General features: G+C 39.3%; 1 protein-coding gene across 13 annotated transcripts in view; it reads left to right on the top strand.

Annotated features, from left to right (window-relative positions):
• Positions 1-23,057, top strand: part of KLHL29 (kelch like family member 29) — a 775,329-nt gene that overhangs the window by 131,245 nt on the left and 621,027 nt on the right. For 5 of the 13 annotated variants that reach the window (XM_033937815.1, XM_033937829.1, XM_033937828.1 and 2 more), the window contains one exon: positions 13,090-13,214. The gene's annotated coding sequence lies outside the window, so the exon portion shown is untranslated. Of the gene's footprint in view, positions 1-6,780; positions 6,862-7,968; positions 8,145-8,180; positions 8,294-13,089; positions 13,215-23,057 lie in introns of those variants that run through there. The other 8 variants (XM_033937817.1, XM_033937818.1, XM_033937821.1 and 5 more) reach the window with 6 other exon arrangements.

Below are 23,057 nucleotides of genomic sequence, written 5' to 3' on the forward strand. Positions count from 1 at the left end.
GCACTGGCATGTCCTGTGCATTGGTGCCGGTGCCCAATCGGGTAAGCGACCGATGTCTTTGCGGTGCTGGGGGGGATGTAGGATCGCAGGGGAGGGGGGTAATGCGAGCGGGGGGGAGGATGCCGGTTCGCAGGGGGGATGCCGGATCGCACTGAAAAAAAAAATTTGTATAACGCGCTCACACATATAATGCGCATGGTTATACTCGGTTTGTAAAATCGTGTATAACGTGCGCGTTATATGCGTGAAAATACGGTACTTTAAGAAGGATTTGCTTTTTTGTGGTTCAAAAGTTTTAGTATTTCCTTATGCAACTAGAGCCTTCCAACTTAGGGCCCCTTTGACAAAACCAGGGTAGTGATGCTACTATGGTAAATGCACTGAAGCCCATAAGAATTGAATGGACTGCAGTGTCTTTGTACAAGGGGCCCTTAGGCTTTTCTTTCTCTAAAACTTTAGGGCTCCTTTTACTAAACTGCAGTAGAGCTTTTTACCACAGGCTGGCAATGTAAATGCTCATTCTAGTCCTATGAATGTCAGAGCATTTACCTCAACCAGCCTGCAGCAAGAACCTCTACCGCAGTGGTCTCAAACTCAAACCCTTTGCAGGGCCACATTTTGGATTTGTAGGTACTTGGAGGGCCACAAAAAAAACCAGTTAATGTCTTGTTAAAGAAATGACAATTTTGCATGAGGTAAAACTCTTTATAATTTATAAATCTTTCATTTTGGCTAAGTCTTAATAATAATATTGTAATTTATAGCTAAAGAGACATAAGATCAATAAACTGTTTTATTTTACTTTTGTGATTATGATAAACATACTGAGGGCCTCAAAATAGTACCTGGCGGGCCGCATGTGATCCCTGGGCCGCGAGTTTGAGACCACTGCTCTACCGCGTTTTAGTGAAAGCCAGCATATGATTGCTCTAGAAGCCACTTTGTTTTTTATTTCCTTGTCTAATAACATACCATCATATTAATTATGTCTGTGGATCAGGATACATTTATTTTACAAGATAGATAATTTTAGCATTATAAAAGTGTTAGACTGTGTTTCCAGTCTTAGGTATTATTGTAGGAGTTTCTTATTTTTCTTTGAGATTGTCTTCTTGTAATGTGGGCTTTTTTGTGGAGGTTTGCTTTATTTGAAATGTATGTATAATTCTCTAATTTTCCTTATTTTGTTTTAAAATTCTCTATCAAAATCTTTAATAAAAAAAAAAAAAAGTTCTGCTCAATACACACAGCTCATACACTGAAGTCCAAACTGTATATGACTGTCATCTCTATAATATCTTCATTTCTCAATAGCTCTGTGAAGCAGGCTTTCTTGCACTGCATACACATTCTTGCCAATAAATCTCCAGTAATATCACCAAGATACACTTAAGTCCTAATCATTATGAAACCTTTTTTTTTTTTTTTTTAATAAGTTATTAGGAGCAGAAAATCATTATAGAATAATGTTTTTCAACCCAGTTCCCAGGACACATTTAGCCAGTCAGGTTTTCAGGATATCAACAATGAGTACGTGTGTCAGATTTTGCATACACTGCCTCTGTTGTATCCAAATTTATTTCATGCATATTCGTTGCTGATATCCTGGAAATCTGATTGGCTGGATGTGTCCTGAGAACTGGTGTGGGAATTCCTAATTTAGAAGATGGTGTGTTGTATATTTGTCAAAGTGTTTTCCTGTGGACATATAATGGAAGAAACCTTTTGAATAATAGTTCATCTGAAACTGTTACAGCATCAAGCAGCATTATGGGGTAAAGATCTGGAACAACTGCTTATGCCTACTACTTATGGGGAATTTAGGAAACACCTAAAAACATTTCTGTTCTTGAAGTATTTAGGTAACTGACCTATTCAATCTTAGTCCACAACTACTGATCCCCAGAACTGTTAATCACTAACCCTTAACTTTGTTAAATGTACTCAATCTGTAACATCTTTTAATCATCGTAAACCGCATAGAACTTCAGGGTCCTGCAGTATATAAACTTATTATTATTATTTTAACTAGAAGCTGGTGCCCAGCATCGAAATTAATACCGACAGCTAAGCTAATTGAAGAGAGTCGTTAGAAATGGCAAAAATGTATGAGTTTGAAGTGCCTACCAATACCTAAATAGAAGGCACCGGAATCACACCTATATAGGCGCTTTAGACTGTTGATTGCCAAAGTAGGCGTGGCCAATGCCAGAACTGGTGTTAGGAAGCCTAAAGCGCCTACATAGGTGCAATTCACGCATAGATAGGTGCCAGAAATATAGGCCTGGATTTTCTGGGCCTACATTTCCAGCACCTATCGTTCTCATCGGTGCGATTCTGAAACTGGCGCCAGTGCGTGATTGACATGTAATTGGTGGCCGCAGCCACCGATATTGGCTCTGGTTACAGAATCTGGCCCTGAGCGTTTTGCTCTTTAAATTTTCCTAATATGGCAGCGAAAGCAAATTATAAAAATGCAGACTCTTTTTTTTAAGACTTTTGGAAAGCTTCTGTTGGAAGCTTTAAACTGTTAGCAACTGAATGTGATGAGGAGTTTTACCATGTGATGCAAGGCATGTCTGAGTTTTGAATATAAATAGATCCTTTTTTTAAAATTTAAAATCCTTTTACCATTTGGCATGTGTGCAAGCTCATTTCTTGATTGGAGTTGAAATTGTCTGAAGCTATGATAGGGAAGAACAGCTTGTCATGGAAAATGATTAATAGTAGTGCCACCTGCCACTGAGGCTTCCTAAGTGGCAGCAGCAATTCAGGCTGGAGTGTGTGTGCCCTTAGCTATTTCTGAATATAGGCTCTCATTCTGAAGAGAGGTAGCTGCTTCAAGAATTATTCCCTTTTGAATTTATGCATTTCGGTTATGTTATTTGTCATAAATGCTGCTTGGTACCTTTTAGCGAACCCCTTATCTTTGTTACGATGCTTAAATTAGGCACTTAATCCACTTTCACTGCAGCTATCTCATTAGCCAGCCTTGCCTGAAGTACCCACCAAGAATGAGTAGTACTGAAGAAAAATATACTAAAACAGTCTATGGAGAAAGTAAAGTTGAAATAAATGGTGACACCCTCCCCCCCCCAACTATTTCTTAATAATTTAGGGTCAGTTTCTAATGTTCGTTGACTTTCCTCCTGACACTTGTTACCACAGATCTACTCAAAGTATATGGTACATATACAAGAAACTTGTGGAGGTGGGGTGGAGGGGATTCATCAATGTGCGATAAAGGTTCTCCCTTTACCATACCTTGATGCCCTGTGGAATTCATCAGCCTGCAGTATCCCAGTATTGCAGGTTGCTGAATACCATCTTAACAGAATAATGCTGCTTGCAAGTCAACTCGCTAGCAGCATTATTCCTGTGGCCAAGAGGCATTGGGCCACAGGGATAAATCCCCCCCACCCTCTGGACCCAACTCCTCTATGTAATGACCCCCCCAGCCCCAACCCTTCCATTTAGAGCCCCCAATGCTCCTAGTGGCTACCTTAAAATTCCTTGGTGGTCCAGGAGTCCTCCGGTGAGGTCCAGGGTGCCCCGGGGTTTCAGCTCCTGACCACTCTAGCACCATAGTCAAAATGGCACCTTTAGCAGCTGAGGGGGTCAGTACATGAAGGGGCAAGGGTCCAGGGAAGAATTCATCCCTGAGACCTAGGAGCATAGTTTTTGTGTCCTAATGTGACTTGCAGTATATCATTGCATAGTAATGAGATTCAAAACATGCATGGTCTGATCATGCTAAAAGCAGCATGTTGGAAGGTACCTAAGTAAATTATTATAAATAATGGGATTACAAGAAGATTCTGAGTGATTGAAGAGCCCTGGTGGGTGTATATTAATAATAATAATAATAATAATAATACCTTTATTCTTTTATACCGCCATAATCAAAAGTTCTAGGCAGTTTACACTAAAAAAAGCTGGACAATCAGCGAAATACAATAATACAGTAAAAAATACAAATATTTATAAAATAGAATTTCAATAATAAAACACACTAAGTAATAAACATTGAACAAAGTGGTCTTAATTAATTTCCGAAAACAGCAATAGGATAACATAGCTTGCTGAATACATTTACCTAACCAAGATTGTTGCATACCAGCTTGAAATGCTAGGGCCCTGTCTTATATCTACATCCATTAATTTTTGGATAAGCAAATAAGTAGAAGTTTCTAGTTTCTCTTGATTGTCTATGCAGCACAAAATGAGGAAAAAGGTAAGCTGGAGACAATCCCGATATCAGCTTAAAGCAGATACAGGAAAATTTGAATAATACTCTTGCCTCCAAAGGACTAATAAGGTTGTTCTTTTTTAAACCAAAAATCAATCGAACAGCTGTATTCTAAATTATCCTTAATTTCCTTAGAATTTTTTGGATGCTCCTAAATAGATGATGTTACAATAGTCTAAAATAGATAAAACTAATGCCTGCACCAATAGTCTAAACGATAAAGGATCAAAAAACATTATCAGTATGGTATGATAGGATTGAGGGAGCATGTAGTTGGTCTGGAGGAAACAAAAGGTTTCTGGAATGAGGTCAAGGGCAAATTTAAATTGGCCCAAATGTGTGAGAGGGATGGGGCAGGAGAAAGAAGGAAAAACTGACTGAAGGTTCTTGATTTTTGAGGGGAAAATGGAGTGGAAACTCAGATGTAGTGAAATTGCTTGCGGAGAATGATTTCAGATCCAAAGAAGAGAGCTGAGAGACAATTGCAAAAAGCTTCTTTAGTCATTTGGAAGATTGTGTGATTAGGTCTTCTCTTTAAATTCTGATGTTCTTTTCCTAACTTAAATTAATTTAAATTTTTTTATTGTTTTGGTAAGCCGCATTGACTTTTGGAATATTACGGGGTATCAAGTTTTTAATAAACATATTAATCACGTCAGTATAATAGTGGCATTGGAGGGACCTGAGCTGTGAGAGTATAAGTGGAGGAGGAGGTGGTGGTAATGGCAAAAGTTTGTGAGATTTGACCTTGCGCCAAAGTTTTTTAAGAGTGTGAAAATTGCCTTAAAACCAGGGTTTGGGAGAGGATTGGGAGAAGCCAAGATAGAGTGGCACCAACTCCATGACTGAAGGCTTCAAGGTGGAGTTCCAGACAGAGGCTTGTTAAGAGAGCAAGAAAGAAGCAAATTGAGGGGGAAAGAAGGAAAAGAATAGTGGAAGAGCTGAAGGATCAATCAGTGTGATAATCAAAGTATGGAATGGATGACAGAAGGAATGTGAACAAAATAAGAAAATGGTCTGACCAGGGAACATGAAGAGAAGAAGTTAGACAAGTGGAAAAAAATCTATGAAATGGTTGATTACCAAATCCAGGATATGTTCAGCAGATTGCTATTCAAAATCTAGTTAAAAAAGAATTGAGACGTGAAACTCTTTATCTAAAGGTCTAAAGGAGTTGTCCAGATGGATATATAGGTCACCAAGCATAAGGAAATAGGAAAGCTTATCCCAGATTCAGAAGCATTGGAATAAGTGATCCTGGAAAGAGGAATCGGGGAGGTGGGGGGAACATATAACAGAAGAAAGTGAAGGGAACGAAGAATCACTGTGAAGCAGAAGGAAGTCAAGGAAGGGGGATTTAATATTGATTATAGAGGAAGGGTTCAGCAGTTTCCCTGCCTTAACTACTGATGGATAAAGGGACAAAGGATGCTGAGTAGCCTGAGGTGAGACACTGCAATAAGATGGCATCCTCACTGATAGGAAGCTAGCTCTCTGTGAGGAAATGTAGACTGAGGCTTTGATGAAATAATGTCCTGAATAGGGGCCATCTAGGTACATATAACTCAACAACTCTAGAGAAGTGAGAGGAGAAGAGAACCACCTGTGAGAGGCAGAGAAGGGGTGGATGATGAGGTAAAGGAGTGGAGGAAAAAAGACTCTAGACCTGGGTGGAGGATAGAAGTGCAAGGGGCAGTTGGCCCCAGAGAATGGGAAGTGAGACTATGACAGAGACAGATGAAACTTATTCCTCAAGTACAGAGTGATGCACATGAAGTAAAAATCTACAGGAGCTGTATGCACAAGGGTGTGAGAAGCTACTAGGAGAAGGACCTTGTGATAGTGTCTGAGGATATTGAGACTTTGAAGCAGTATGATAGTGGTGGCTGTACATCCAGTGAAAAATGCTGGGCTGCAAAGAGAGAAATCACCAGCAGAAAAAGGGAGATGTTGATGGCTTTGTACAAGTCGTTGGTGAGGACACACTTAGAATATTGTTTCAATTCTGGAAGTTGTATCTTGTTATGGATGTAAGAAGACATGAGGCAGTCCAGAGGAAGGCAACAAAAATTATATCAGGATTGCATCGAGATGTATGAGAAAAGACTGGAAGGCCTGAATATGTAGAGGAAATAAAGGATAGAGGAGATATGATACAGATGTTTAATACCTGAATGGTATTACTCTACAAATAAATCTTTTCCAGAGACAGGGAAGCTGATTGTTACATTTAGGAGTAAGGTCAGGAAACACTTTTACACGGAGAGGGTGGTATATTCCTGGAATGCCCTCCCAGTGGAGGTGGTTGAGATAAAACCAGTGATTTAACCCCCTCTTTTACTAAGGTGTGCTAACCGATTAGCGCTCGCTAAATGCAAACGTGTGCATGTTAGTTTATGGACACGTTAGCGATTAGCACGTGCTAATCAGTAAGCGCACCTTAGTAAAAGAGGGGGAAAGTACTTTAAATAAAAAAGATGTAGAAAATATTGTCAGCCAGTACTAATGCATGTTTTTTTTTTGTTTTATAGTATACAAGCAGCCTCTTCAAGTGAGACCCCTGATGAAGCTGGTATTTCCAGTGAAATGGGTCCCATCGGGTTTGGCTGAGGGTATGTGATCAAGATAAGTTCTTGATTTCATAGAACTTTAGAATGTTGTGCTGACATCTAAATATGTTAAAGATTGTAATTTTGAATTGTGTGAATAAGTGCAGCTAGAGATGTTTTTCAGGGTCAGTGATTGAAATCTGGAACCAATAAGTCTCAGTTCTTTTGAGTATTGATGGTTCTGAACAGGTTTCTGAGACCCTTCTTCTCTCTTTAAGTGGTAGATCGCTTGCTGCTATTGTGTCTGGATTTTGTGGATATTGTAAATGAGAATTTAAAATACACCAGTTCCCTCTTTTGATTTGATAGATACAAAGGATCCATAAATGGGAAAAAGACAGTATTAAACCAAAACTTAACACTTTTATGATGGAAGGGAATTGCGCTAAGATGACAGCACCAGCAGTGGGAAAGTGAGACCAGATCAGGACAGTCTGGAGTGGGTTTTGACAGCAACTCCAGTAGTTGAGAAGTAGGTCTATGCAGGGCAGACTTTGTGATCTGAGTCCTAAAAATGTCAAGGACAGATCGGGAGCATGTATATGTATTTTATACCACCTTCATATCATATGAGTGTGGGTTTTGTATATCTCAGTAGGGAAGGGGAAGACTTTGTATAGTGGAATTTAGCAGGTAAAGTCACAATAATACTATTTGATGGATCAGTAACGATTTGATAATGAATGTGACTTGTTTGGTAAATTGGATGAACCATACAGTCCTCTTTATCTGCTGTCATTTACTACGGTATGTTATTATGAATGAGTGTACCTTAATGAGCAGCTGGAAGGCAAGTTAAAACAAGCAGGAACATAGAAAAAGGGATTAGGTTGGGAAGGTATGAGTTATTACCTAGGAGTCATCCCAAGGAACGCGACTTGCACCATGAGCACAAACACCACTACTAGATAGGTTGAAATAAGGGCAGTATGATGTCACATATATTGGAACTCTACCAATGCTCTGCCCAAAAGCTACATCCAAACACTTCTACCCTAAAGTCAAGTAAAAGTATGGTAAGTTAATTGCAAAGCATTGTTAAAGAAAGCTAAGAAAGAATGTGAAGAAACTTTCCAAAGAAACAAAAACTCATAGTAATTATTTTTTTAGGTACATTAAAAAGCAGAAAAACATGAGGGAATCTGTTCGACCGTTGGATGATCAAGGAGCAAAAGGGGTGCTCAGAGAGGATAAGGCCATATTGGAGAGACTGAATTAATTCTTTGCTTCAGTCATTACAGAAGAAGATGTAAGAGATCTACCAGAACTAGAAATGATTTTCAAAGGTGATGATGCAGAGGAACTGAAAAATCTTGGTGAATTTGGAAGATGTTCTGATCCAAACTTACAAGTTAAAAAGTGATAAATCATCTGGACTGAATGGTACACATTCCAGGGTACTAAAAGAACTCAAACATGAAATTGCTGACCTGCTGTTAGTGATCTATCTCTTTTTTTTATTATTATTATTATTTATTTATAATTTTATACATTATTCCCAAGCATAAACATCTTGTACAGTAAGATTGTTTAAAACAAGTAAAGAAAAGAAATCAAATTACAATACAATATAGAAGATATGATCTATCTCTAAAATCGTCTGTAGTACCTGAAGATAGTCTGTAATACCTAAAGTGTAGTGGTAAGATTGGAGGGTGGCCACTGTTAACGCCAATTTGTTTTAAAAGGTTCCAGGGGAGATCTGTGAAATTACAGACTGGTAAGCCTGCCTTCAAAGTCAATTATAAAAAATAAAATTGTGGAACACATAGACAAACATAATTTAATGGAACAGAGTCAGCATGGGTTCAGTAAAGGGAGATCTTGCCTCACCAATTTGCTTGACTTCTTTGAAGATGTGAATAAACATGTGGATGAAGGTGAGCCGGTTGATGTAGTGTTTCTAGATTTTCAGAAAGCTTTTGAAAAATTTCCTCATGAGAAGCTCCTGAGAAAATTTGAGTCATGGTATAGGAGGCAATGTTCAGTGGTGGATTAAGAATGGGTTATTGGATAGAAAAGAGAAGGTAGGGTTAAATGGCCTTTTTTCTCAGTGGAAGAAGGTAAATAGGGATCTGTACTGGGATCTGTACTGGGATCGGTGCTATTAAACTTATTTATAAATAATCTGGAAATTAGAACGAGTGAGGTGATTAAATTTGCAGAAAATTGGAAGATTGGACATCCAAGTGACAGATGAAATTTAATGTGGACAAATGCAAAGAGATACACATTGGGAAGAATAACTCAAATCACAGTTACTGGATGCTAGGGTACACCTTGGGGGTTAGCACCCAAGAAAAAGATCTGGATGTCATTGTAGACAATACAATGAAACATTTTGCCCAATGTGTGACGGCTGCCCCAAAAAGCAAACAAGATGCTAGGAATTATTAAAAAAGGGATGATTAACAAGGCTAAAAATGTTATAATGCCTCTGTATCGCTCCATTCAATTATTGTCATCTTGTCTCAAGAAAAATATAGCGACACTAGAAAAGGTTCAAAGAAGAGCGACCAAGATGATAAAGGGGATGGAACTCCTCTCATATGAAGAAAGACTAAAAAGTTTAGAGCTCTTTATCTTGGAAAAGAGATGACTGAGAGGAGATATGATTGAAGTCTACAAAATGCTGTGTGGAGTAGAACGGGTACAAATGGATTGATTTTTCATTCTGTCAAAAATTCCAAAGACTAGGAGACACTCAATTAAGTTATAGGGAAATATTTTTAAAATGAATAAGAGGAAATTTTTTTTCACACAGAGAATAGTTAAGCTCAGGAACACGTTGCCAGAGGTGGTAAGAGTGGGATAGTGTAGCTGGTTTTAAGAACGATTTGGGTAATTTCCTGTAAGAAAAGTCCATAGTCTGTTATTGAGAAAGACATGGGGGAAGCCACTGCTTGCCCTGGATCAGTAGCAGGGAATATTGCTACTCTTTGGGTTTTTGACGGGTACTAGTGAACTGGATTGGTCACCATGAGGACAGGCTTGATGGGCCATTGGTCTGACCCAGTAAGGCTATTCTTATGTTCTTAAATAAACTGAATGTATGCGTGTGGACCCCTAAAGTGACAAACTAATTTATAAGCTGCTTAAGTGGAAGGAAAGAAAGGGTAGTGGTGAATGGAGTTTACTTGGATGAAAAGGATGTTAGTGGAGTGCCGCAGGGATCTTTCTTGGGCTAGCTCTATTTAACATCTTTGTGAGTGATATTGTGGAAGAACTGTCTGGCAAAGTTTGTCTTTTTTGCATGTTAGGATTGACACTCCGGAGGGTGTGGATTACAAGAGGCAGGATCTGGCAAAGCTTGAACAATGGTCTGGTAATTGGCAACTTAGATTTAATTCTAAAAACATGCAGGGTTATGCACTTTGGCTGCAAAAATCCAGGAGAAAGGTATAGTATAGGAGGTGAAGAACTTGGGGGTGAATGTGGCTGATGATCTCAGGGTGGCAAAACAGTTAGAAAAGGCAACAGGCAAAGCCAGGAAGATGCTTGGGTGCATAAGGAGAAGAATGGCCAGTAGGAAAAGGGAGGTGATAATGTTGTTGTAGAAGTCTCTGGTGAGGCCCTATTTGGAATACTGTGTGCAATTTTGGAGACTGCACCTTCAAAAGATATAAATAGGATGGTGTCGGTCCAGAGGGCTGCTTCAAAATTGGTTAGTGGTCTTTGTCATAAATCATATGGGGAGAGACTTAGTGAACCTAACACAGTATGTACAGTATACTATGGAAGAAAGACAGGAGAGAGGGGATATGATAGATACATTTAAATATCTTGCTGGAGTTAATTTATAGGAGATGAGTTTTTTCAAATGAAAGAAAACTCTGGAAGGAGAGAGCATAAGATGAAATGAAAAGGTGATAAGCTCAGGAGTAATAAAAGAAAATACTTCTTTACAGGAAGGTGGTAGATAAATGGAATTGTCTCCCAGTTGAGGTGGTGGAGATGTAGACTGTATCTGAATTCAAGATAACATGGGACAGGCATGTAGGATCTCTTAAGGAGACGAGGAGATAGTGGTTGCAGTGGAGGGGCAGACTGGATGGGCCATTCGGCCTTTACCATCATATTTCTATGTGTTTTGCTCTGACCTCACTATCTTGATATATAGCAGCATTTCTCAACCAATGTGTCATTGGGTCAGCACACAGTCCAGTTAGAAATGTAGCGCAGTTCCTCCAGTTAGAAAGGTAAGACCTACATGCTGTCTGACCTTGTGAAAGCAGTTCATGTGGAACCCTGTTTTTACATAGAACATAGAGATTAAAATTGAGACATACTGTATACATAGGAGGAAAGGCGGGAGAGGGGAGATATGATAGAGATGTTTAAATACCCATGCAAAGTAAAAGTTCAAGAGTCGAGCTTCTTTCATTTGAAAGGAAACTGCAACGAGAGGGCATAGGATGAAGTTAAGAGGTGATAGGCTCCAGAGTAATCTAAGGAAATACTTTTTTACAGAAAGGATGGTAGATGCATGGAACAGTCTCCCAGAAGAGGTGGTGGAGACGGAGACTGTGTCTGAATTCAAAAGGGCCTGGGATAGGCACGTGGGATCTCTCGGAGAGAGAAAGAGATAATGGTTACTGCAGATGGGCAGACTAGATGGGCCATTTGGCCTTTATCTGCCATCATGTTTCTATGGTCAGTTTGTACTCAGTTCTGGTGATATTTTACAAAAACAAATTTGCTGAGATAGAACTTTTTTTAAAATACCTGCAGAAGTGTACATGTACATGCATGTGTGAAGTTTGCAGCCATTTACAAGGATGCACATTGAAAAAATGTATGGCTTAGATCCAACAGCTTCAATATGGATATGTCGGCACTTAAAGTGGCAATGTCACACCTTCTTTGTATAGTTTACCCCATTACACAAATCTATACCTATAAGTGCTACTAATTAAACAGTGAAGCCACAATTTTAACTTGCTTCATTTTGGAGGTTGAAAATAACTCTCTCTTAATCCCTAGTGCAAATGTCATGGCTAAAGTGAGTATTTTATAAAAAGCTATAGATGGCTTTAAGCAGGTATAAATTTTGATGGGGGAATTTTTCTCCATGCATGTGTTTTTCTTTTAAAAAGTGGGAAATATACATAGTCCTGCCCAAGCCATAATCCTTAGATCTCTGTGTGGGCTGGATTGCCATATGAAAATTACAGCATCTACATGTATATATTACATTAAAAAACATAAGAATAGCCTTACTGGGACAGACCAATGGTCCATCTAGCCTAGTATCCCATCTTCACAGAGGCCAATCCAAGTCACAAGTATCTGGCAAAACCCCAAATAGTAACAGCATTCCATGCCACCGATCCAGGGCAAGCAGTGGCTTCTCCTATGTCTGTCTCAACAGTAGACTGGACTTTTCCTCCAGGAACTTGCCCAAACCTTTTTTGAAACCAGCAACACTAACCGCTCTTACCACATTCTCTGGCAAAGCATTTCAGAGTTTAACCTTTCTCTGAGTGAAAAAAAAAATATTTCCTCCTATTTACTTTGTAAATATCTGTTTCAGAAAGCTGCTGTACACATGCAGGAATATTTCTGAAATAGCTATTGTGTTCAAAATAAGTCACTTTGCAGGCATCTATAAATTGTTTAAATACAGTAGTAACTAAAAGGGGAGCTGTGTGTAGGCATTGTGGACTGATAGCTGTGCCTCACCTCTGAGGATCCTCTTGTTCTACACTGAATTAAAACATTTTAAATTGGAGATATTACTGAATTAATACGCTAATAACAAAATAGTGTGGGAGTACAACGGACCCAATCTTTTACTAAAGATGTAGACATTACCTTAATAGTATACTGCTAGTTCTTGATTGAAAATGCAAGTACAACTTGGCAGAGCTGACAGTATATAAAGTCACCAGAAAGTACTGCAGTGAGATACAGTGACTAACATACAAATATTTTTTTCAGCTGTAGTAGGCCAACTCTGCAGACTCTGCATTACTGCCCACTTTACTCTTTTGGGTTGTGATTTTTGTTTCCAAACGCAGTATGAATTGATTTCTCATAACAAGTAATATATTACGTGGTGGTTTTCATGACAAATTGATTGCATTGTTTTAGTGATATCAGTAAGCAAAGAGAATTAACAGCCACCAGCTGCATTACATGCTTTAATATAGCATTTTGAAGCAGAAAACAAAAATAATCCATTAGCAACAAGAATAACTTTTAAAAGAAGCATTGTTTTCATATTTTTAGGATAATATATACCAGGAACGCTCTTCTAGCAGCCTACAGACTTGCGAGCCAGTTCTCCATGTACAGCCCTCTGACAACACGCAACAAGCCAGTGGGGGCCAGCAAGATACTCCAGGAAGACAGAGGTACATTGATGCCTTTATTGATTCTCTTTGCCTTTAATGATTTTGTAGTACCGTTTGCTTCATATTTGTGATTGAAATTTTGATTGCAGCCAGTTTTTGGTCAGCTATATTCTGATAATTCTATAAATGCTGATAGCTTTGGGATGTTTGCCTTGGGTTGGTGGTAAGGGGATATGTTATAGCCATTATTGATGGACTTAATTTGCATTTGTAGTGGGATATGTGAAGGATTTGGTCTTTATCTGTGATATTTTTTTTTTTTTTTTAAATTCTGTATGCTGTTTTAATGTATCATACACAGCACAGAGCAGCCTTTGCTGGGAGCATGATATATAAATGAAATGTGTGGGAAGGTGAGAATTTATTTTTTTTGCTAATCGCGCTTTCATCTTGGTTTTTGTTTGAATTTGACTCTTATGAATAGGATCCTTTGAAATTTTCTCATGCCTATGACTGAAACCCTCTGGAAATAGGATGCTAACATATAAACTTCTCCTTAATTAAGTAGTTTATACAAAGCATGAGCACTGTAATTTATAAAATTTCTGACTTAATACATTGACCTCACTTATTTTCTGTGATATACTACCGTTCTATTTTCATGTGTGTTAATCATGTGCATAGGTGTGATAAGCAAGGAGCTCTGGGGACGCGGAAACATCCCACGATGCAGGGCTTATAAAGATAAGGCATGTCTTGATTGATGGGGCTTGTCCTCTCCCTCCCTTCTGATGCACATTTGATATTGCTGAGGCCAATCAGGTGATGTCAGCAGCAGATGTACATGGAGAATGACTGTAGAAAATTCTCAGTTCTTGGAAGTAAACATGGGGACCATTGGTACATATCCATCTCATGCGTGCTGTAGAAGCCTCTTGTTGTCATTATTCAGTGGATATGTTGAAGGCTCATGGAAGGAAGGCATAAGGGACAGGAGAAGTGGTTGTAGAGAGAAAAAGAGAGAGGGAAGGTGTCTGAGGTTAAAGGGCCACCACTGGAGAAGAAAAGCCAGAAGGGATTGAGCGGGTAAATTAATGACACACTGGGCATATTGAAGGATGAAAAAAGAATGAAAAGCGGATGAGCTAAGCCTTATATAAGCAGTATAGCTGTAGAGGATGGAAGAGACAATGGCTGAGTTTCAGCAACCCCCTCCCCCCCCATTGTTCAGCGTTTCTATTGACTCTGAATCTGCACCTGTGAACTTGAAAAGTTGCGAGACAATCTGACAAATTGCAAAGAATAATGTTTTTTTTAGAGGAAGTGTAATGACTCTGAACTAGAGGCAAGCTGAGAGGAGTGTGGTTGGTACTCCATTGCGAAGGAAGTATGAGGGAAAATGAGATTAGAGAAAAGATGGGGAGCTGAGGCCCTCTAAAGTTAACGTTGAAGACAGATTATTGCTGAAGAATTTTTTCTTACTTTAGGCTAAATTAATTGCAAGAGCAGAAGCAGAGACAGATTTCAGTTGATTTGTGTTTATGAAGTCACTCAGGTAATGTTTGCAAATGGACTTATTTGCCTTGTATAAAGCCTAGAAAAGGATTTAAAGGAAAGCTATAGCATTCGGTTCTCTTCTTCATTCATTGACATACAGTACAGAGCAATTTGGGGTTAGCAGGAGAATTTAAGATAATTGAAGTTTTATAATTACATGGATTATTATGCTGGTCCTTACTGAGATGCTGGGTTGCTTTTTTTTTTTTAGTTCTTTATTCACAAATTTCCATTTAATTTCCAAGTTAGCTCATGTAAATAGATAATGATGTAATATATCCAAAGAAGGAAATAACACAAAACAAACATACAAACTCAGCCCTTTTAACATTTTATTTGGCATTGTTGAACAGAAGCTATAGCTCTTATGGGAGATCTAGAAACACAGAAACATGATGGCAGATAAAGGCCAAATGGCCCATCCAGTCTGCCCATCCGCAGTAACCATTATCTCCTCTCTCTAAGAGATCCCTCATGACTATCCCAGGCTTTCTTGAATTCAGACACACTCTCTGTCTCCACCACCTCTTCTGGGAGACTGTTCCACACATCTACCACCCTTTCTGTAAAAAAGTATTTCCTTTGATTACTTCTGAGCCTACCAGCTCTTAACTTTGTCCTGTGCCCTCTCATTGCAGAGTTTCCTTTCAAATGAAAGAGACTTGATTCATGCACATTTACATCACATAGGTATTTAAACATCTCCCGCCTTTCCTTCTATGTAATCAGATTGAGATCTTTAAGTCTGTCCCCATACGCCTTATGATGAAGACCACATACCATTTTAGTAGTCTTCCTCTGGACCGACTCCATCCTTTTAATATCTTTTTGAAGGTGCAGCCTCCAGAATTGTACACAGTATTCTAAATAAGGTCTCACCAGAGTCTTACCCAGGGGCATCAATACCTTCTTTTTCCTACTGGCCATACCTCTCCAAATGCTGTTACCTGGTACCATTGCTCTCATTCAACATCAAGTTACGTAAAGCAGCCATTTCACCATCTGCCAATTAAAGGGTTAAAGTCCACCACATGGATGTAGAAGAGCAAGATACACCTGTTGTTGTTTTTTCTTTGGATTTACATTTCTTATATACAGTGCTCCACTGCAAATTTGCAGTCGGTGGTTCGCGGTCCCGGTCATTTGCGATATTTTCCGACCGCGAATGATCGGGCAAGGGAGGCAGGAGAGGGCAGCTAGAGTGCCGGCGAGTGAAGGAAATCACTTGCTGTATGCTCAGACCGCCTCTTCCTGTACTAAAGTCGGGCCTTACCAATCAAGAGCTGTGTGTCAAAGCAGCTCTTGATTGGTGAGGCCCGACTTTAGTACAGGAAGAGGCGGTCTGAGCATACAGCAAATGATTTCCTTCACTCGCCGGCACTCCAGCTGCCCTCTCCTGCCTCCCCTGTCTAAAAACTGTATTCGTGGTTTTTTTTAAATTTGCGGGGGTTCCTAGAACGGAACCCCTGCAAATTTCGGGGGAGTACTGTACTGCTTCTATTTGAAGTGGTTTAAATTCAGGTACTCTAAATATTTCTCCCTATCTGTCTCGGCAGGCTCACAATCTAACTACTGTACCTGGGGCAATGGAGTGTTAAGTGACTTGCCCAGGGTCACAAGGAGCAGGGCGGGGATTGAACCCCAAACTTCAGGGTGCTGAAACAAGGGTTCTAACCACTAGGCCACTCCTAAAGCAAGAAAACAAAGGACCACACGGTGATATGTAAAGTGATACTTACATATGCAAGACATTTTATTTTGTATGTTGGCCGCAATCCACTTTAGAGAAATATGTTTTGGATTGGCAGACTATGAAACTGTTGAGAGAGAGAAAGAAATAAGAGCTTCTTTCTGGATCACACACAGAACAAGCCTTTATCACTTGCTAAGCAAGATCATTAACCCTTTCAGGACCATAAGGATCGTAGGCCAATTTTTGTGGTTTTGACGACATTTTTATGGTAAAAAGGGCTTGCAGATGCCAAAAAATTGATTTATTTTGTGAAATATCATTATTTTTATTTAAAAAATCACACTTCTGGCTTATGGACAGTGTGGCAAGTGAATCTTCTCGTCAATCTGGCAACGACGCTAATGAATGAATGTCGGAACCAGTTTGTTTACATAAAGGCAGTATCATATGGAATCCGTACATATCAGATTTAGAACTGTAGACTATCCCAATCAAAATTTACAGGATTTTAAAGTTATGGGACAAATATGTCCCTTGGTCCTGAAAGGGTTAAGGATCAAAAACACATTTAGCATTTTTCGCTGTGCATTTACAAATCTTAACAAAATATAGCAGTCCAATCTGTAAAACTGCAGGCTGCAGGGAAATCCACTGCTTATTTCTAGGATAAGCAGCATAGAATCAGTTTTACTGTTTGGGATCTAGCTAGGTACTTAGGACCTGGGTTAGCCACTGTTGAAAACAAGATACTGGGCTTGAGGGACCTTCAATTTGTCTCAGTATGGCAATTCTTATGTTCTTATTAGCAGGCATTGCAGATTCTGCAAATGGCGCTGTAAGTTAGGCGGGAGTACCATATATACTCGAATATAGGATGATATTTTGGGGCCCAAAAAATGGCCTCAAAATGGGGGTCTCGTCCTATATTTGGATGATGACATCCGACTCCCCCCCTCCCCGACTTGATGCAGGCCTCTGATAGCCCGGGACAGGAGAGATCCCTCCCGTCCCGGCCGATACAAAAAATTGTTTTTACCCCCCCTTCCCCCACCCCCCACCTTTTCTGCTATCCCTAGTGGTTCAGCAGTGTATGGGCAGAACCGCACTCCTGCCGTACACACCTCCTTCTGGGCTCGGGGCTCACGGCGCACAGACACACAGGAGCTAGCTTCTTGAGCTCCTGCGCAGTCCTGCACCGTTAGCTGAATGGCTGCCACCAGTTCTTGTGAGAGGGATTCAATGCCAAAAGATCACTGTCATACCATTTATCTGATTTACAATTATATTCATTATGCAAATGCCTTGGGGCAATATCATCAATAACACAGGCCAACAAAAAACATTTTTTTCTTGGTGCCTTGGGTTTTTTTTTTTAACCTATTTCTGGGGTTATTTGGGGTACTGATTCAGAAAATGGTATTGGATAGATTGCATCAGCTCTAGTTTCTTAGATAGGGTTGAATTTATGCCTTTGAGATAGTACAGCCAAACATGATCATTTGGGCAAAAGAAGATTGGCCTCTGAGGGAATATACAGTATCATGGTTGGAGGACAAAATGTAATCAAAGAACCTTTGATAGCACAAGATAGAATCATACAGACACCACTACATATAAAGCTAAGCCTGATGAAACAATTTGTAAAGGCTTTAAATAAATACAGCTTGTGCTTTCTGTTTTGGGGGAGTGGGGAAGAAGGATGTGGGGTGCCTAGCTCTGTTATATAGTCAAATATGATACTATACAAAATTAAGGGATTTACAATGCCCTATAAGAACATAAGAATAGCCTTACTGGATCAGACCAATGGACCATCTAGCCCAGAATCCCGTCTTCACGGAGGGCAATCCAAGTCACAAGTACCTGGAAAACCCAAATAGCAGCATTTCATGCCACCGATCCAGGGCAAGCAGTGGCTTCCCCCATGTCTTGTCCAACTCTTTTTTTAAAACCAGGCACATTAATCGCTTTTATAACAACCTCTGGCAACAGGTCCCAGAGCTTAACTATTCTCTGAGTGAAAAAACATTTCCTCCTATTGGTTTTAAAAGTTTTACTTGGTAACTTCATTGAGTGTCCCCTAGTCTTTGTAAATCTTGATGCAGTAAAAAAATTGATCCACTTGTACCACTCAGGATTTTGTAGACTTCGATCATATCTCCCCTCAGCCATCTCTTTTCCAAGATGAAGAGCCCTAACCTCTTTAGTCTTTCCTCATACGAGAGGAGTTCCATCCCCTTTAGCATCTTGATTGTTCTTCTTTTAACCTTTTCTAGTGCCGCTATATCTTTTTTGAGTTAAGGAGACTAGAACTGAACGCAGTACTCAAGATGAGGTCACACCATTGAGCAATACAGAGGCATTATTATATTCTTAGTCTTGTTTACCATCCTTTTTCTAATAATTCCTAGCATCTTGTTTCCTTTCTTGGTCACCACCGCACATTGGGTGGAAGGTTTCAGCGTACTGTTTATGATGACACCCAGATCTTTTTCTTGAGCGCTGACCCCCAAGGTGAAACCTAGCATCCATTAACTGATTTGGATTATTCTTCCCAATGTGCATCACTTTTGCATTTGTCCTCATTAAATTTCATCTGCCATTTGGACACCCAGTCTTTCAATTTTCTAAGGTCTTCCTGCAGTTTTTCACAGTCCACATGCATTTTAACAACTTTTAACACTTCAGTGTCATCTGCAAATTTCCAGATCATTTATAAATAAATCAAAAAGCACTGGTCCCAGTACAGATCCCTGCGGCACAGCAGTATTTACCCTCTTCCACTGAGAAAAATATCCATTTAACCCTACCCTTTGTTTTCTGTCTGATAACCAAGGGGTCCTTTATTAAGGCGCTCTAACTGATTTAGCACGTGCTAAATGCTAAGGCATCCATTATATATTCTATGGGCGCCTTACCATTTAGCCTGCACTAAATCGATTAGCACACCTTAATAAAAGGACCCCCAATTCTTAATCCACAATTGAACATTGCCTCCTATCCCATGACTCTGATTTTCTCAAGAGCCTCTCATGAGGAACTTTATCAAAAGCTTTCTAAAAATCTAGATACATTAATCAACTGGCTTACCTTTATCCACATGTTTATTCATACCTTCAAAGAAATCAAACAAATTGGTAAGGCAAGACCTCCCTCAGCTGACCCATGCTGACTCTGTCTCATTAAATCATGTCCACAATTTTATTTTTTATTTTTTATAATTGTTTTCACTATTTTGCCCAGCACTGAGGTCAGGCTTCATGGTCTGTAATTCCACAGATCTCCTCTGGAATCCTTTTTAAAAATTGGCATAATATTGGCCATCCTCCAATCTTCAGGTACTACAGATGGTTTTAGCGATAGGTTACAGATCACTAACAGATCAGCAATTTCATGTTTCAGTTCTTTCAGTACCCGGGGATGTATACCATCCAGTCCAGGTGATTTATCACTCTTTAATTTGTCAATTTGACTTAGTACATCTTCCAAGTTTACTAAAAGGTCCTTTTATTAAGGTGTGCTAACCGATTTAGCGCACGCAAACTGATTTAGCATGTGCTAATTGAATTAGTGCATGCTAAACGCTAACACATGCATGTTAGTCTATGGACGCATTAGCGATTAGCGCATGCTAAATCAGTTTGCCTGCGCTAAATCGATTAGCGCACCTTAGTAAAAGAGGGGGTAAGATTTTTTTCAATTTCAGGGTAGGAAACAAACAAGCAAGATAGGAACAAGAGGGTAGGGTACAGAAAGAATAAGGGGAAAAAAAAGTGACTATCTTACACTTATCTTTACATTTCCTTATTCTTTCCTCCACTTCATCACCCTTGAAAACTATTTCCGGTTCAGGAAGATTTCTTACATCTTCTTTTGTAAAGACCAAAGCAAATAATTTAATCAGTTTCTTTGCTATGGCCTTATCCTCCTTGAGCGTACCTTTTACGCCCTGATCATCCAGCGGTCCCATGGATTCCTTCACAGGTTTTCTGTTTTTCATATACCTAAAAAAATTGTTGTTATGAGTTTTTGCCTCTTTGGCAAGTTGTTCTTTATATTCTTGTTTAGCTTTCTTTATCAATGTTTTGCATTTAACTTGCCAGTGCTTATTTTCTTCATTGGGATTCTTTTTCTGTTCTTTAAAAGATGTTTTCATGACTGTAAGTCTCTTTCACTTCACATCTTAACCATGTTGGCTCTCGTTTTCTCTTCTTTCCATCTTATATAATACGTGGACTACATCTGGTCTGAGCTTCCACGATGGTATTTCTAAACAACATCCATGCCTAGTTTACACTTCTAACCTTTGCCACAGACTCTTTTAGCTTCTTTTTAATCATTTTCCTCATTTTATCGTAGTTGTCCTTGTGAAAATTAAATGCCATACAGTAGATTTCTTTAGTGTCACTCCAGTTATCAGCTCATATTTGATCATGTTTCCCAGCAGACCCAACACAGCTACCTCCCATACTGTGTCCTGCATTCCACTAAGGACCAAATCTAAAATAGCTCCCCTTCTTGTCGGTTCCTGGACCAGTTGCTCCAAGAAGCAGTTGTTTATGATGTCTAGGAATTTTACCACCCTAGCACTCCCTGGTGTAACATCTATCCAGTCAATGTTGGGGTAGTTGAAATTACCCATTATTATACTGTAGCCCAATTTTTAATATACCTACCATCAACAAGTATCTAACCGGTTTACAATAAAATGCTAAAAATAGAGATAAGAGTAACATTTGTAAAAGTGATGTTTTTAGAGAGGAGGGGAGGTGTACGTTAAGGACATTGACGAGACGAACTTGAAAGTGAGGGTTAAAAAGGAGGGAAGGGGTAAAGTTACATTATTAGAGATGAAAAAAAAGAAGAAGGGTTGAAAGGAAAGGGAGGGAAAGGGAAAATACAATAGGGATAGGATCGCTTCATTAAAGGGTTGATTGAAGAAGGGAAGATTCAAGAGCAGTTGAATGCGTCTTGAAATAAGAAATATATTAGCAGGAGGAAGTAAACTTGTGCACTATTTTTTTATTACCAATTAGAATAAAACTGAGGGTGAAAGGTGTGACAAAGCTGAGAAAGCTTTGCTGTTACAGACTTATAAAGGAATGAGAGGCAACAAATTTAAATAGCACCCCTGTTACTCTTCAAGCCCTTCACTCTCCCAACTTCACATGTGTTAAAAACTGACTAATCTGTCAATGTAAAGGTTTAAACAACTGCATAACCAAGAGAAATCTTTATGCGTTCACTTGTGTTGGCTGTGCCATATTAATTTTTATTTCATTTTGGTCATACAGTAGATTTCCCCTCCCTTCATTTTAAAAACATTACAGGATCGGTAGAGGTGAGACTCTCCTTTCTCAGTGACACTATACCCCTTTTGTTTCCTACTTGATTATTTTAATTGCCAACTGTAAGTCTCTTCTTCATCTGAATTGCTAATGAAGCTGGTGCCAATTTTATATATAGAGGCGTCATTGCTGTGTAACATCATATACGTAGTTCATTCAGTTCACTTCACCTTGAACTTTTGCAAGCAGCTTTAAGATGACAAGTAAGAGAATGTTAGATGTCCCTTTGGGATATTCTTATCACTTACAAACGAAGCTTAGATACCTGATCAGATGGATATTTGTCTTAAGAGTCCAGGTTTAAGGAGCTGGTAGACCTAGAAGTATTTGAGATGGAAGAAGCGATCTTTATTCAAAAGCTCCTGCTCTTTAAAGTTAGAGTTACTTCTAAATCCAGTTTAGTAGTGATGAGTTTTGTTTGGTTTGGGTTGGGGTTTTTTTTATCACACATATGCTTATTCATTTCTCAGAGGTAGAATCCTTGCTGGAATCATAAGCACCGTGATTAGTTCAATTGGAAGGGGGATTCAAATTACGATTACTGAAGATAAAAGGAGAACAATGTTTGGAATAACTATAAATGCTGCCTTCCCTCTAAAACCAAATATCTCTTTAAAATTATTGAACCTCATTTTGTAGTAGTTTAAATTGATAAATATTCCCCCACCTTCAGTAGTAATACATTTAAGTACCATATATACTTGACTATAAGTTGAGAAATTTTGGCTAAAAAAAAGATATTAAAAGATGCGGGATCATCTTATCTATGAGGGTGAAAAAAAATTAAGGGCTCCTTTTATGAAGCTGCGTTAGCGGTTTAATGCGCATAATAGCGCGCGCTAAACTGCCGTCTGCACTAGCCACTACTGCCTCCTCTTGAGCAGGCGGTAGATTTTCGGCAAGCGCAGGGGTTAGCGTGTGATAAAAAGTCGCATGCAATAAAACCACTAACGCGGCTTTGTAAAAGGAGCCCTAAGTATCTCCCAACCCCGTCGGCAGCATGATCTCTTCCCTACCATCTGTTTCCCACATGTAATACTTTACATTTCTCAACGTTGAACTTCATCTGCCATCTCGTCGCCCATTCCCCTAGTTTGTTCAAGTCCCTTTTCAGTTCTTTGCAGTCCTCTTTAGTCCGAGCTCCACTAAATAGTTTGGTGTTGTCCGCAAATTTTATTATCTCACACTTCATCCCTGTTTCTAGATCATTTATGAATATATTAAATAGCAGCGGCCCGAGCATCGAGCCCTGCGGGACCCTACTCTTGACCCTCCTCCAGTCCGAGTAGTGGCCCTTCACTCCTA

Source organism: Geotrypetes seraphini, chromosome 3 (genome assembly GCF_902459505.1).
Source record: "Geotrypetes seraphini chromosome 3, aGeoSer1.1, whole genome shotgun sequence".
Classification (NCBI taxonomy): Eukaryota; Metazoa; Chordata; class Amphibia; order Gymnophiona; family Dermophiidae; genus Geotrypetes; species Geotrypetes seraphini.